The following is a 17,670-nucleotide window of genomic DNA, read 5'->3' on the forward strand; positions in this document are numbered from 1 at the left end:
GTGTAGGAGCCATGGAGGGATTTGTAAACAAGGATGAGAATTTTGAAATCGAGGCATTGCTTAACCAAGAGCCAATGTAGGTCAGTGAGCACAGTGGGTGATGGGTGAGCGGGACTGGGTGCGAGTTAGGACACGGGGCAGTGACCACAGCGGGTGATGGGTGAGCGGGACTGGGTGCGAGTTAGGACACGGGGCAGTGACCACAGCGGGTGATGGGTGAGCGGGACTCAGTGCGAGTTAGGACACGGGGCAGTGAGCGCAGGGGGTGATGGGTGAGTGGGACTGGGTGCAAGTTAGGACACGGGACAGCGAGCACAGGGGGTGATGAGTGAGCGGGACTGGGTGCAAGTTAGGACACGGGACAGCGAGCACAGGGGGTGATGGGTGAGTGGGACTGGGTGCAAGTTAGGACACGGGGCAGTGAGCACAAGGGGTGATGAGTGAGCGGGACTGGGTGCGAGTTAGGACACGGGGCAGCGAGCACAGGGGGTGATGGGTGAGCGGGACTGGGTGCGAGTTAGGACACGGGGGCAGTGAGCACAGGGGGTGATGGGTGAGCGGGACTCGGTGCGAGTTAGGACACGGGGCAGTGAGCACAGGGGGTGATGGGTGAGCGGGACTGGGTGCGAGTTAGGACACGGGGCAGTGACCACAGCGGGTGATGGGTGAGCGGAACTCAGTGCGAGTTAGGACACGGGGCAGTGAGCGCAGGGGGTGATGAGTGAGCGGGACTGGGTGCGAGTTAGGACACGGGGCAGTGAGCACAGGGGGTGATGGGTGAGCGGGACTCGGTGTGAGTTAGGACACAGGGCAGTGAGCGCAGGGGGTGATGGGTGAGTGGGACTGGGTGCGAGTTAGGACACGGGACAGCGAGCACAGGGGGTGATGGGTGAGTGGGACTCGGTGCAAGTTAGGACACGGGGACAGCTGAGTTTTGGATAACCTCTAGTTTACGTCGGGTAGAATGTGGGAGGCCGGCCAGGAGTGCGTTGGAATAGTCAAGTCTGGGGGTAACAAAGGCACGGATGAGGGTTTCAGCAGCGGATGAGCTGAGGCAGGGGCGGGGACGGGCGATGTTACGGAGGGGGAAATAGGCGGGTCTTAGTTCGGCTATGGATACGTGGCCAGAAGCTCATTTCGGGGTCAGATATCACGCCTGGGTTGGGAACAGTCTGGTTCAGCAGCAGATTGATGCTCGGGAGAGGGAGGGAGTCGGTGGCTGAGGAACGCAGTTTGTGGTGGGAAGCGAAGACAATGGCTTCGGCCTTCCCGATATTCAATTGGAGAAAAGTTCTGCCCCTCCGGTACTGGATGTCGGACAAGCCGTCTGACAATTTAGAGACCGTAGAGCGCGTGTCCGCGCGCATGCTCACGGGTTTCTGGGAGCGACGCTCTCTGTGGTCTGGGGGAGTCCGTATTCCACGTGTAGGTTGAGTGTGCGAGGTTGCAGCCCCTCTTCCAATATCTGAAGGGGCTGCTCCTCAAATTCTGCCTGCACCTCCGTCCCTCGCTCCTGATCTTTGGGCACCCTGTGCGGAGGGCCTCCTCGTGGGCCTGCTCCTGGGCACGGCCAAGGGGGGCCATCAGCCGGTCCAGGCAGCGGGTGGTCGAGGGGGTCGTTCAGCCCGACTGCCCGCCTCTCTTCCGCGGTTACATCCGGGCCAGGGTGTCCCTGGAGATGGAGCACGCGGTGTCCACTGAGGTGAGGAGGAATTTCTTCTCTCAGAGGTTTGTGGATCTATGGAATTCAGTCTTAAATGGGCGGCCCCTTATTCTAAGACCATGCCCCCTAGTTCTAGTCTCCCCCATCAGTGGAAACATCCTCTCTGCATCCACCTTGTCGAGCCCCCTCATAATCTGATACGTTTCGATAAGATCACCTCTCATTCTTCTGAATTCCGATGAGTAGAGGCCCAACCTCCTCAACCTTTCCTCATAAGTCAACCCCCTCATCCCCGGAATCAACCGAGTGAACCTTCTCTCAACTGCCTCCAAAGCAAGTATATCCTTCCTTAAATACGGAGGCATTTTGAGCAACACTTTTACCTGTCCGGGACTCCAGCTGATTTCTAACCTCATTTCTTTTCATTTCAGTCAACAAGTCTCATGAAGTGCCAACGATGAAGGTTCAGCGATTCCCGGATTCCCGGATTCCCGTTGATTCCTCATTGCGGCCTGAGAGATCTCTGGAGTCAGAGAATGCTTCAACTGCCTGCCGTTCTGAAAAGGACCCGTTTATCCCGACTCTCTGCTTCCTGTCTGCCAACCAGTTCTCTATCCACGTCAGTACATTACCCCCAATACCATGTGCTTTGATTTTGCACACCAATCTCTTGTGTGGGACCTTGTCAAAAGCCTTTTGAAAGTCCAAATACACCACATCCACTGGTTCTCCCTTGTCCACTCTACCAGTTACATCCTCAAAAAATTCTAGAAGATTTGTCAAGCATGATTTCCCTTTCATAAATCCATGCTGACTTGGACCGATCCTGTCACTGCTTTCCAAATGCGTTGCTATTTCATCCTTAATAATTGATTCCAACATTTTCCCCACCACTGATGTCAGGCTAACTGGTCTATAATTCCCTGTTTTCTCTCTCCCTCCTTTTTTAAAAAGTGGTGTTACATTAGCTACCCTCCAGTCCATAGGAACTGATCCAGAGTCAATAGACTGTTGGAAAATGATCACCAATGCATCCACTATTTCTAGGGCCACTTCCTTAAGTACTCTGGGATGCAGACTATTAGGCCCCGGGGATTTATCGGCCTTCAATCCCATCAATTTCCCTAACACAATTTCCTGACTAATAAGGATTTCCTTCAGTTCCTCCTTCTCGCTAGACCCTTGGTCCACTAGTATTTCCGGAAGGTTATTTGTGTCTTCCTTCATGAAGACAGAACCAAAGTATTTGTTGAATTGGTCTGCCATTTCTTTGTTCCCTATTATAAATTCACCTGAATCTGACTGCAAGGGACCTACGTTGGTCTTCACTAATCTTTTTCTCTTCACATATCTATAGAAGCTTTTGCAGTCAGTTTTTATGTTCCCAGCAAGTTTCCTCTCATACTCTATTTCCCCCTCCTAATTAAACCCTTTGTCCTCCTCTGCTGAATTCTAAATGTCCTCAGGTTTGCTGCTTTTTCTGGCCAATTTATATGCCTCTTCCTTGGATTTAACACTATCCCTAATTTCCCTTGTTAGCCACGGTTGAGCCACCTTCCCCGTTTTTTTTATTACTCCAGACAGGGATGTACAATTGTTGACATTCATCCATGTGATCTTTAAATGTTTTCCATTGCCTATCCACCATCAACCCTTTAAGTATCATTCGCCAGTCTATTCTAGCCAATTCACGCCTCAAACCATCGAAGTTACCTTTCCTTAAGTTCAGGACCCTAGTCTCTGAATTAACTGTGTCACTCGCCATCTTAATAAAGAATTCTACCATATTATGGTCACTCTTCCCCAAGGGGCCACGCACAACAAGATTGCTAATTAATCCGTTCTCATTACACATCATCCAGTCTAGGATGGCCAGCCCTCTAGTTGGTTCCTCGACATATTGGTCTAGAAAACCATCCCTAATACACTCCAGGAAATCCTCCTCCACCGTATTGCTCCCAGTTTGGTTAGCCCAGTCAATATGTAGATTAAAGTCGCCCATGACTCCTCATTGCGGCCTGAGAGATCTCTGGAGTCAGAGAATGCTTCAACAATCGACTGTGCAGACCATTAAACTGTCCTTGTAATGTAACTGACCCAGCCGAGGTCTAATTCACCCCCTCACCCTCACTCCCCACACCCACCCTCTCACCCAACTATCTCCCCACCCACCCCCTCACCCACCCCCTCACACACCTAACCCAGTGCCAATGCCAAATGTTATGCCAGCTGTCTCACCACAGTGCCAGCTGTGTCTCAGTGGGCAGCACACTCTCTCTCTCTCTCTCTCTCGCTCACAGTCAGAAGGTCGTGGGTTCAAGTCCCACTCCAGGAACTTGAGCACAAAAATCTCGGCTGACACTCCCAGTGCAGTGCTGAGGGAGTGCCGCACTGTCGGGGGTGCCGTCTTTCGGATGAGACGTTAAACCGAGGCCCCGTCTGCTCTCTCGGGTGGACGTAATAGATCCCAGGGCAGTATTTGGAAGAAGAGCAGGGGGAGTTATCCCCGGGGTCCTGGGGCCAATATTTATCCCTCAATCAACATAACAAAAAAACAGATTATCTGGGTCATTATCACATTGCTGTGTGTGGGAGCTTGCTGTGCACAAATTGGTGTTTCCCACACATTACAACAGTGACTGCACTCCAAAAGTACTTAATTGGCTGTAAAGCGCTTTGGGACGTCTGGTGGTGGTGAAAGGCGCTATATAAATGCAAGTCTGTCTTTCTAACCTCCTTTCTAAGATCGGTTCCCGTCATTAACAATCTGTGCGCTATTCCTGTAACTGGTAATCCATTAAACTCCTTCCTGCTGCCGGTGTGTCTACGATCTATTAGTTATACCCTCTGCACCCCACCAGAACCAGCTCTCGCCTGACTTTATCGAACTCTCCGATTAACGTGGCAGGGGCAGCGTGGATACGGGATTGGCTGAGTGACCGGAAACGGAGAGTAGGGGTGAACGGTTGTTTCTCGGACTGGAGGAAGGTGTACAGTGGTGTTCCCCAGGGGTCAGTACTGGGACCACTGCCTTTTCCTGAGATATATTAATGACTTGGCCTTGGGAGTACAGGGCACAATTTCAACATGTGCGGATGACACAAAACTTGGAAGTGTAGTGAACAGTGAGGAGGGCAGGGGATCGACTTCAACAAGACACAGACAGGCTGCTGGGACGGGCGGACTCGTGGCAGGTGGAATTTAACGCAGAAACGTGCAAAGTGATGCATTTTAGTCGTACGATCGAGGAGAGGCGATATACACTGACGGGTACAATCCTAAAGGGGGTGCATGATCAGAGAGACCTGGGGGTATATGGGCACAGATCCGTGGAGGTGGCTGGGCAGGTTGGGAAAGCAGTTAAAGCTAACGGGATCCTGGGTTTCATAAATAGAGGCACAGAGCACAAAAGGGAGGGACGTGATGATGAACACTGGCTCGACCCCAACTGGAGTATTGTGTCCAATTCTGGGCAGAGAAGGTGAAGGGGAGCTTGACCAGAATCTCCGCAAATCCCCCGGGAGGACAGACGCACCAACGTTAGCGTCCTCGACCAGGCCCAACATCCCCAGCATCGAAGCACTGACCACACACTCGACCAGCTCCGCTGGGCAGGGCCACATTGTCCGCATGGCCCCCAGACACGAGACTCCCAAAGCGAGCGCTCTACTCGGGAACTCCTTCACGGCAAACAAGCCAAAGGTGGGCAGAGGAAACGTTACAAGGGCCCACCCTCAAAGCCTCCCTGATAAAGTGCAACATCCCCACCGACACCTGGGAGTCCCTGGGCCCAAAGATCAGTCCCGCCCTAAGTGGAGGAAGTGCATCCGGGAGGGGCGCTGAGCACCTCGAGTCTCGTCGCCGAGAGCGCGCAGAAAGCAAGCGCAGGCAGCGGAAGGAGCGTGCGGCAAACCAGTCCCACCCTCCCCTTCCCTCAACCACTGTCTGTCCCACCTGTGACAGGGACTGTGGTTCCCGTATTGGGCTGTTCAGTCACCTAAGGACTAATGTTTAGAGTGGAAGCAAGTCTTCCTCGATTCCGAGGGACTGCCTATGATGATGATGTGTGATGCAGCGCCACTCACTGGGCATCGCCTGCTCTGCATTTGTATAACTTCGATATTTACTGTCTGGGGGGCAGTACTGAGGGAGTGCCGCACTGTCGGAGGGGCAGTACTGAGGGAGAGCCGCACTGTCGGAGGGGCAGTACTGAGGGAGAGCCGCACTGTCGGAGGGGCAGTTCTGAGGGAGCGCCGCACTGTCGGAGGGGCAGTACTGAGGAAGAGCCGCACTGTCGGAGGGGCAGTACTGAGGGAGAGCCGCACTGTCGGAGGGGCAGTACTGAGGGAGAGCCGCACTGTCGGAGGGGCAGTTCTGAGGGAGCGCCGCACTGTCGGAGGGGCGGTACTGAGGGAGCGCCGCACTGTCGGAGGGGCAGTACTGAGGGAGCGCCGCACTGTCGGAGGGGCGGTACTGAGGGAGCGCCGCACTGTCGGAGGGGCAGTACTGAGGGAGCGCCGCACTGTCGGAGGGGCGGTACTGAGGGAGCGCCGCACTGTCGGAGGGGCAGTACTGAGGGAGCGCCGCACTGTCGGAGGGGCAGTACTGAGGGAGCACCGCACTGTCGGAGGGGCAGTACTGAGGGAGCGCCGCACTGTGGGAGGGGCAGTACTGAGGGAGCGCCGCACTGTGGGAGGGGCAGTACTGAGGGAGCACCGCACTGTCGGAGGGGCAGTACTGAGGGAGAGCCGCACTGTCGGAGGGGCAGTACTGAGGGAGCGCCGCACTGTCGGAGGGGCAGTACTGAGGGAGCGCCGCACTGTCGGAGGGGCAGTACTCAGGGAGCGCCGTACTGTCGGAGGGGCAGTACTGAGGGAGCGCCGCACTGTCGGAGGGGCAGTACTCAGGGAGCGCCGTACTGTCGGAGGGGCAGTACTGAGGGAGCGCCGTACTGTCGGAGGGGCAGTACTGAGGGAGCGCCACACTGTCGGAGGGGCAGTACTCAGGGAGCGCCGTACTGTCGGAGGGGCAGTACTGAGGGAGCGCCGCACTGTCGGAGGGGCAGTACTGAGGGAGCGCCGCACTGTCGGAGGGGCAGTACTGAGGGAGCGCCGCACTGTCGGAGGGGCAGTACTGAGGGAGCGCCGCACTGTCGGAGGGTGCAAGGGCAAGATTGATTAAATGGCTATTATGTCGGCCCGGATCTGGCTAAACAGAAGGTATGCTTAAAACTGCATGTACACAAGATGACCACTCATTGACCTTAGGCTCAAGGCAGCAATATAATATAAGGTGAGTGACACTTGGAAGGAGAGACCAAATGGGTATCTGGCCATGGGTTGGAACAACCAATCACGCCACGGTTCGGGAGGACACCCATGCGCTAGCCCTGTATAATTAAGGTGCAATTTGAACAGCTCGTTGGAGATTGTCGCTCAGGCGGCTGAGAATTGAGATACCCCCCCCTCCCCGTGTTGGAATTAAAGTCATTGAAAGTTGCCCAAGGTGTCGATCTGTTGAATGCGGGGTTGTTGAGAGAGGAGAAGGGCGATGCTCCCCATCAGCTGGCGTAGTCGGCAGGATACAGGCTCGCTGACCCGAAAACGACGTGAGTACGTTTCAAATACCACCTGCCAGTTTGAGATGTTACACTCTTTACGGGAAAAGCGGAAGTCGGTAGATAGATCAAATTAACGGGCCACAGAGCGAACAGAGACCACGGCATAAGGATCCGAGTCGGCTCTAGCGTGGTCAACGTACGAACGAACACGGATCGGTCAGGAGACGCGACGGAGGTACAAGAGAAGCCCACTAAGGGAAAGGTGGCCCCTTAGGGATCGTAGAAGCGGCCGGCGAACATGACCGGGGACCCGAGGGATCTGTCGGGAAAACGCAAGCAGATAAAAAGATGAAACTGATTGAGGGAATGAAGACAAAAGGGGATGGCAACCAGACAGCCCACCGGAGAGGCAGGCAAAGTGGTGGGGGAGTGGGGGGTGCCAGCCAAGAAATAAAGGGGTCCGGGCTGTTGTGGTAATATTAGCCTGCTATCGGGAACAAAACAACGAGACAGAAAGAACAAATCAGATAATACAGGAAAGGTGTGATTGCACTGGAAAGGGTGCAGAGATTTACAAGAAGGTTGCCTGGGACTGGAGAATTTTGGCTGTGCGGAAAGATTCGAGATGCTGGGACTTTTCTTTGGAGCAGAGGAGGCCTGAGGGGAGACGTTATTGAGGCGTGTAGAATTAGGTAGTGCCTCGATAGAGTGATAGGAAGGCCCTGTTTCCTTTGGTGGAGAGGTCAACAGCCGGGGAGCATAGGTTTAAAGTAACTGAAGGGAGGCTTAGAGGAGATATGATAGCGATCAGAAATTGTAAATGATTTAAGGAATAATGGATAAATAGTTACAGAAACATAGAAAACATAGAAAATAGCTGCAGGAGTCGGCCATTCGGCCCTTCGAGCCTGCACCACCATTCAATGAGTTCATGGCTGAACATGCAACTTCAGTACCCCCTTCCTGCTTTCTCGCCATACCCCTTGATCCTCCGAGTTGTAAGGACTACATCTAACTCCCTTTTGAATATATTTAGTGAATTGGCCTCAACTACTTTCTGTGGTAGAGAATTCCACAGGTTCACAACTCTCTGAGTGAAGAAGTTTCTCCTCATCTCGGTCCTAAATGGCTTACCCCCTTATCCTTAGCCTGTGACCCCTGGTTCTGGACTTCCCCAACATCGGGAACATTCTTCCTGCATCCAACCTGTCCAGTCCCGTCAGAATTTTAAACCTTTCTATGAGGTCCCCTCTCATTCTCCTGAACTCCAGTGAATCAAAAGGAGAAAAGGGAGGATCAAGGTTTCTTTCTTACTGTTCTCGTGTTTTCCTTTGATGTTTCGGTAAAGTTTTAGGAAAGCATGTTCCTTTGTTTGGCTCCTCCCCCTTTTCCAAGTGGCATTGGGAAGTTTAATATCGGAGTTACTGGGGTTAATTAACCTATTACAAACCAGACTTTTATTATGGCCATGATGAAATTCTGGTTGATTTGAATTGTGTGGAGAGTCTTTAGTTCCGGACAAAAGGCATTTCACTTTAATAATTGGTATGGTTTTAAAATAAAAACATTCTGACCAATGTGTAACTGGGGAGAAAAGGATGAAACATAAAAACATAGAAAATAGGTGCAGGAGTAGGCCATTCGGCCCTTCAAGCCTGCACCACCATTCAATAAGATCATGGCTGATCATTCACCTCAGTACCCCTTTCCTGCTTTCTCTCCATACCCCTTGATCCCTTTAGCCGTAAGAGCCATATCTAACTCACTTTTGAATATGTCCAACGAACTGGCCTCAACAACTCTATGCGGCAGGGAATTGGGAATTCCATAGGTTCACAATTCTCTGAGTGAAGAAGTTTCTCCTCATCTCGGTCCTAAATGGTTTACCCCTTATCCTTAGATTGTGTCCCCTGGTTCTGGACTTCCCCAACATCGGGAACATTCTTCCTGCATCTAACCTGTCCAGTCCCGTCAGAATTTTATATGTTTCTATGAGATCCCCTCTCATCCCTCTAAACTCCAGTGAATACAGGCCCAGTCGATCCAGTCTCTCCTCATATGTCAGTCCAGCCATCCCGGGAATCAGTCTGGTGAACCTTCGCTGCACTCCCTCAATAGCAAGAATGTCCTTCCTCAGATTAGGAGACCAAAACTGAACACAATATTCCAGGTGAGGCCTCACCAAGGCCCTGTACAACTGCAGTAAGACCTCCCTGCTCCTATACTCAAATCCCCTAGCTATGAAGGCCAACATACCATTTGCCTTCTTCACCGCCTGCTGTACCTGCATGTCAACTTTCAATGACTGATGAACCATGACACCCAGGTCTCGTGGCACCTCCCCTTTTCCTAATCTGCCGCCATTCAGATAATATTCTGCCTTCCTGTTATGTGCAAATTATTATGTGCAAAGGTGTTTTCCTGAGTGTTTATTGTAAGAATAAAAACACGGAGACTTTATAAAAGTAACATTTTTAACTGGAGAGTTTAAACTGACAAAGTCTGTAGGCTGAATTCGACATTGATCGATGGTGTCTGTGTCTGTCAGCTTTCGAAACAAAGGACGTTAACCCTTTCACGGGCAGCTGTGAACTCTGTTTTAACTCAGTGGCTGATACCTTTTGAATTTTGGAAATCTTCTTAATTTGGAGAGAATCACCAGAGATTCTGTTTCTTTTGTTTTAAGAAGGTGACCATCGGGAAGAAGCCATGTTGTTTAAAGGGGCTAGTGGGTTGCGCCCGAGGGGTCAGCAGGGCACACCTCTGTAACCGACTACATCTGGGAGCAAATCTCAGAAGCGGGATTCGTCCTTTCCAGGGGGATGAGGAAGAAGAGGTGCCTAATGGGATACCCCCACCTAATCAGGTGCAGTATGATCCAAGGGGAAGTGGACAGGACACGGGAGCTGGAAGAATCGCCTCGGCTCCCAGATTTGGAACTACCTCCTGTCCACAGACATACCTCACAAACCTCGCCAATCTCACAGAGTAGTAAGAGGTATATCGTGAATGCTAGCAGTAGGGACGGCAGAGGGTGTAGGATACCGTGCCATGGCAATTGTTATGGATGTGGACTTGTATTTACTCTGTACAGCCACCAGAGGGCTCTTCCCCTGGAGTCCCAAGTGATCCCATAATCCCTTGAGAGCACAAGTATTTAAGGAGGCCTCACAGGTTGGAGAGGCGCTCTGGAGACCTGCACTAAAAGACTACGGTCACACTTCACTTTGAGCTGACAGCTGACTCTGACTCTTTCTCCACACACTACAGTAATCATACCGCTGCAACCGTCCATTATATCAAGGACGGGAGCGTGGTTGTACAAGCAGGTAGTGTTTTAAGAAAGGCTCATCCAAAAGGCTCCTTCTCCAGCGAAGAAACAGGTTTGTGGGGAAAGTGAATTGTTTGTCATGAACCCATCCCGGGGCCAACAAATGGGCTAATGGTAATCTCAGCTCAGGTGATATTGGACCATGATGTGCGTCACAAAGTGGTACCTGTAACATTGAATCTGACCAGAGTGGGACTACCGGGGTGATGCAAGCTTAAAACAGCGCGGCTACATAGGAGAATGATCGAGGGATGTTGGCAGAGGGCCTGTACACCCTGTACTGAATTCAGGGGGAGCGATGGGCTTGACGGTACCTTGACGAGAATGGTGCCGAGACTCGTGGGGGGAATCATAACAGAAGGCGGTGAGGCCTGATTAATATATTGCAACTGGTTTTAATGATCAAGAGGGAGCAAACCAGATAATAGAACTGGTTCAAAAATGACACAATACAGGAGCTCCGTCTGGTCAAGGCAAGAGAGATAAGATAACATTCCAATGTGCTAATGAACTGTTGGGACGGTGAGGTTTGTGGAAACAATTGCGATCGGTTATATCGAAGTGTGCCTATGTAACGTTGTGATTGATAATTGATAAAAAACATAGAAACATAGAAAATAGGTGCAGGAGTAGGCCATTCGGCCCTTCGAGCCTGCACCACCATTCAATAAGATCATGGCTGATCATTCACCTCAGTACCCCTTTCCTGCTTTCTCTCCATACCCCTTGATCACTTTAGCCGTAAGGGCCACATCTAACTCCCTTTTGAATATATCCAATGAACTGGCCTCAACAACTCTCTGCGGTCGGGAATTCCACAGGTTAACAACTCTCTGAGTGAAGAAGTTTCTCCTCATCTCGGTCCTAAATGGCTTACCCCTTATCCTAAGACTGCGTCCCCTGGTTCTGGACTTCCCCCAACATCGGGAACATTCTTCCCGCACCTAACCTGTCCAGTCCCGTCAGAATTTTATATGTTTCTATGAGATCCCCTCTCATCCTTCTAAATTCCAGTGAGTATAAGCCCAGTCGATCCAGTCTCTCCTCATATGTCAGTCCTGCCATCCCGGGAATCAGTCTGGTGAACCTTCGCTGCACTCCCTCAATAGCAAGAACGTCCTTCCTCAGATTAGGAGACCAAAACTGAACACAATACTCCAGGTGAGGCCTCACCAAGGCCCTGTACAACTGCAGCAAGACCTCCCTGCTCCTATACTCAAATCCCCTCGCTATGAAGGCCAACATGCCATTTGCCTTCTTCACCGCCTGCTGTACCTGCATGGCCCACTTTCAATGACTGATGTACCATGACACCCAGGTCTCGTTGCCAGTAATGGTCTCGCTGGTGAGGAATAAGTAAAGGGATGTTACCGCTGACAGCCAATAAGGTTGCAGGTATTAGTCTCATTCAGGGCGAGTAAGTAAAGGGACGTACCGCTGAAGACCTTTAGCCATGGGAAGTGAGAAACTCGAGTGGGTACCAGTGGACTCTGGCACGGTACCCAGCAGACAAAAAGTCGAAAAGGAATTGCAATAATGATTAAATTAAAATTGGAAACCAGACAACCCACCCGCTGAACAAAGCAAATGGAAGTCGGAAAAGAAACACAAGGGGGAGGAAGTTCTCATTTCAGTCACTCGTGCGTATTACGAATTAAGCAAAGGGGCTAGACGATTGACTGAAAAAGTGACGAAATAAACCGACAGTGTATGGGATGACGACAGCGTCCATTAGGACCATACAAAGGGTCAAGTACCAATAGCCGCCATCAATTAGAGACAGTGAGGGGGGGGGTCACGGGGGTAGAGCACTTGAAGTCTGTTATAACTGCAACAGACTCTGACAAACGTGGTGGAATTGTAGGGAGAGAAAGGCTCTTTGTAATGCAGGAAATGAGGAGGGGAGGGGGGGCAACGTAGTTGCTACGGTGACCGTTTTTTAAAAAAAAAAGCAGGAAGCAATTCAAAAAGGGAGATGTTTCGTGGGAATCCAAAACCATGAAGTGTAAGCATAGCAGCAAAAAAGTGCTAAAAACTACAGAGTCAGCAGATCCTGGTGCAGATTATAAGACAAACATTAAATGGTCGGACACTGAAAAGAGTAGAGGAACAGAGGGACCTGGGAGTGCAGGTTCCACAGATCCCTGAAGCTGTCAGGCCAGGTGGATAAGAAGGCATCCGGAATACTTGCCTTTATTAGTCGAGGTATGGAATACAGGAGCTGAAAGGTCAGGCTTGAACTGTAGCAAACTCTAGTTGGCTCATCACATTACAGGAAAGGGATGGGTAGATATGGATTTTAATGAAGCTAAGGGCAACCCCAAACCCGGATGACTGGACCCACGCCTTTCGAACTAATGACCGGGAGGGCGACGAGATTACCTGATGCCCCAGTGACGGGAAGCGCTGACATAGGACCCCTGCCGGGAAGCGAGCAAGGAGATTTGTGATGGAGTTATGTGAACAATTACACGACCTGCAGGCAGACGCCAGGGATCAGCAAGTGACCGAGGAAACTGCGAAACTGGCACCAAGGAACAAAAGGGCTCCGACACCACAGGTTGGGAGCAAGGTGATGGTTAAAAAGTAAACCCCGAAAAGCCAGGGGGTCTCACCAAAATGGACAGGCCCTCACCAGGTAACAATGGTCAGTGACACGTTGCGTGTGCGTGGCAATAGGTTGGTGGAAACATTGGACGCAGTTAAAAACGTTATGAGTAACATGAGACCCTAACTGACCGGTGATGCCCGGGGAAAACATGTTGTGCTTTACAGAACCCTAGTCCTAGTCGGAGGAATACTGCGTAACCTCATCTTATACCACGACCCAGCGGGAAGTTGCCCGGACGGCTATCAAGGAAACATTTCAACTCCAAACCCAATCTTTTTGCGGAAAATGCCAACGGGGGCGACTTGAAGGGGAATGGACAAGCCATAAGGGACACTCAATGGCAGAACCAAGCGTGGACACGCATGAATAGCTCGGACCAAGGAAATCCACACAAAGTGTGTGCGGCTAAGATGTAACCTCGCCCGAGAGGCCGAGGGGACTACCCCCGAGCCCATCAGGGAATCGCAATGTGGTGACGGTTCCTCATGGGGACTGTCCGTGTTTAAGATAGAGATCCCAACCAGCGCAATAGCCCCAACCACAAGGACCCCAGAACCCCCAGGATGCCCACAGGGGGTAAGCGGAGGATTAGTAATAAAAAGATCTCAAGACAAAATCCACGTCGGGGTACGCCAAAGGGTAATTACGGTATTGTTAAACCTAACGGATATAACGATCCCGCTGTTTTGCGGTAAGGAAACTATAAGCTTACAGAAAAACCTAACCCTAAGAGCCCTTGAGGGGCCCGAATCCAAGGCTACAAAGTTCAGCGTAAAAAAGCCGAATAAAAAAGGGAAAGGTGGAAGGAGAAACATAGAAACATAGAAACATAGAAAATAGGTGCAGGAGTAGGCCATTCAGCCCTTCTAGCCTGCACCGCCATTCAATGAGTTCATGGCTGAACATGAAACTTCAGTACCCCCTTCCTGCTTTCTCGCCATACCCCTTGATCCCCCGAGTAGTAAGGACTTCATCTAACTCCCTTTTGAATATATTTAGTGAATTGGCCTCAACTACTTTCTGTGGTAGAGAATTCCACAGGTTCACCACTCTCTGGGTGAAGAAGTTTCTCCTCATCTCGGTCCTAAATGGCTTACCCCTTATCCTCAGACTGTGACCCCTGGTTCTGGACTTCCCCAACATTGGGAACATTCTTCCTGCATCTAACCTGTCTAAACCCGTCAGAATTTTAAACGTTTCTATGAGGTCCCCTCTCATTCTTCTGAACTCCAGTGAATACAAGCCCAGTTGATCCAGTCTTTCTTGATAGGTCAGTCCCGCCATCCCGGGAATCAGTCTGGTGAATCTTCGCTGCACTCCCTCAATAGCAAGAATGTCCTTCCTCAAGTTAGGAGAGCAAAACTGTACACAATACTCCAGGTGAGGCCTCACCAAGGCCCTGTACAACTGTAGCAACACCACCCTACCCCTGTACTCAAATCCCCTCGCTATGAAGGCCAACATGCCATTTGCTTTCTTCACCGCCTGCTGTACCTGCATGCCAACCTTCAATGACTGATGTACCATGACACCCAGGTCTCGTTGCACCTCCCCTTTTCCTAATCTGTCACCATTCCGATAATAGTCTGTCTCTCTGTTTTTGAGAGAAAGAGGGGAATATTAGAAATGGTGGGCGCGGGATACGCAGCTGGCGTTGCGATGGTTAATACAATAGATCTTCAAACAATTGAAGAGCTGGTCATCACCCTCACACAGACCTTGAAAGGACTGCTTGAAAGAGGAGATGATAACGAGGAAATGCAGGCCCAACTAGGGGACGGGGCGGAACGGGAACTGCTACAGGTTGCCCATACTTTGCGGGACCATGCAAAAACGATAAATCTGGTAAACCAGGCTGGACAAACTATGAGTAAAAGAATGGCGGCCGAGATAGTTTCTGCAGGATATGGGCCTTGGCTGCTCACTGCGGTAGAACAGAACCGAGAACAACTCCAGAATGGGGAGGTGCCGAATTGGATAATGTCATGTATCTCACACCCACTGTAAAGTCCTGTCCCTGCAGTACAGACTCACACGAGGCACATGCCGAAGTCAAGCTCACTCAGGACCTGCACCTTTATTTCACAGCTCTCGAGTGCCACACTTGCCTGAGACCTGCCTTTATATACCTGTGTGGGACAGGTGTGCAGTGTCTCCTGCACATGCACCCCCTGGTGGTAAGGTATGCTTGTGGTTACAGGTCACATCTAGTTACAGTCGTGTATAGCATGGTAAGATACAGTTGTGCACAGTAGTGTGAGATGCATGACAGATAACCAATGATGTATTTGCTGAATGGACATTGGGCAAGAATGATACACAAGCCTGTGAGGTCCGGAGGAATAGCCATGCCTGGGCCCCCAAGAACAGGTGTGTAACCAGACATCAGAATGCGATCGGCTTTGTGTTATCAATACCACAATACCACGTGACAAAGGGAAACAGATTGTGCCAAGTAAACAGTATAGGAGAAATAAGGAATCAGACCCGTGTGCAGTGTCACAAGTCGCACCCGTACGTAATTAAAAAGGGAATCACTACTAAAGGTGACTATATTAAAGATTGTTGTCAGAATAACCAAGTTGTTTTATGCCGAGAGCACCCAGACCTCGATAGCAACGACTGTGGATCTGGCCGAACAGAAGGATGTGTGTTGCGTGTCACACCGCTGGCACTGGACTCCGAAATTACCGCAGCCTCACACGGAAAGGGAGGAGGGTGTGTGAGCACCACGGCGGTCAACATGACGGTGGGGGTGGGGGGGGGATTACCCACTGCCCCAGTCGCGACCACCGACTTCTGTTTTGCCCCAGGGATGTATCATATATCCGGAATTGGGACAATGCTGAGATGCAGAGGGACCTGGGGGTCCTTGTGCATGAATCCCAAAAAGTTAGTTTGCAGGTGCAGCAGGTAATCGGGAAGGCGAATGGAACGTTGGCCTTCATTGCGAGAGGGATGGAGTACAAAAGCAGGGAGGTCCTGCTGCAACTGTATAGGGTATTGGTGAGGCCGCACCTGGAGTACTGCGTGCAGTTTTGGTCACCTTACTTAAGGAAGGATATACTAGCTTTGGAGGGGGTACAGAGACGATTCACTAGGCTGATTCCGGAGATGAGGGGGTTACCTTATGATGATAGATTGAGTAGACTGGGTCTTTACTCGTTGGGAGTTCAGAAGGATGAGGGGTGATCTTATAGAAACATTTAAAATAATGAAAGGGATAGACAAGATAGAGGCGGAGAGGTTGTTTCCACTGGTCGGGGAGACTAGAACTAGGGGGCACAGCCTCAAAATACGGGGGAGCCAATTTAAAACCGAGTTGAGAAGGAATTTCTTCTCCCAGAGGGTTGTGAATCTGTGGAATTCTCTGCCCAAGGAAGCAGTTGAGGCTGGCTCATTGAATGTATTCAAGTCACAGATAGATAGATTTTTAAGCAATAAGGGAATTAAGGGTTACGGGGAGCGGGCGGGTAAGTGGAGCTGAGTCCACGGCCAGATCAGCCATGATCTTGTTGAGTGGCGGAGCAGGCTCGAGGGGCTAGATGGCCTGCTCCTGCTCCTAATTCTTATGTTCTTATGTTCTTATGACAGCGGTGGACACTATCAAAGCAGCTTATAAAGGTTTCGAGGAACCACAAGGACAACATATACCCAGACTTTGTGGAGAACAAACTAAGTTGGAACAGGACCTCCATGAACAACGGCAGAAGTACATCATCCTGATGAAGAAGAGCGGCAAACTCCAGAAGGACACTGAAGAAATATTGGCAAACCAACCCTGGTACGCCAGGCTTTGGAACTCTGGATGAAACGCGCAGGTGGATAAGAATAATATCCCATGTATTGGTGATTGTGCAATGCGTGGTTTTAATGGTAATGTTGATTGAATGATGTTGGAGATGCAAACAACGGGCAAGGAAAGCCATAGCTCAGGCCCCCATAAAAAGCCTTCGAAGAAATGAAACCGAAGGAAACATCTGTAAAACAGGTAAATGGTGCGCAAGGGGAACGAGATACGAGAAGCCATCTGAAAGTAAGAGCGTGGCCACCCAGACGGACGGGTTAAGCTGACAATATCACTTCCCCTCCGGATGAAATAATGAGGGGGCTGTACTTTGGCCTATCTTGGGGTATCTAGCCAAGGGCCAAAAGGGGGGATTGTAAGGGTAAGCTTGATTATCAAAGATGTTATCTGGCTAGGATGGAGGCCCTGAGCTTGCTAAACGGAAGGTATGCTTGAAACCGCACGTACGCATTGAGCCACGAGATGACCGCTCGTCGAAGGTAGGCTTAAAACTGCACGTACACAAGATGACCCCTCGTTGACCTCGGGCTCAAGGGAGCAATATAATTGAAGGCGAGTGACACTTGGAAAGTGGGAAAAACCAATCACGTCACTGTTCAGGTCTGCCCAGGAGGATTACCACGCAATAGCCCTGTGTCATTAAGGTGCGATTTGAACAGCTCGTTGGGGATCGCCTCTCAGGCGGCTGAGAATTGAG

This window comes from Pristiophorus japonicus, chromosome 23, assembly GCF_044704955.1.
Source record: "Pristiophorus japonicus isolate sPriJap1 chromosome 23, sPriJap1.hap1, whole genome shotgun sequence".
NCBI lineage: Eukaryota > Metazoa > Chordata > Chondrichthyes > Pristiophoridae > Pristiophorus > Pristiophorus japonicus.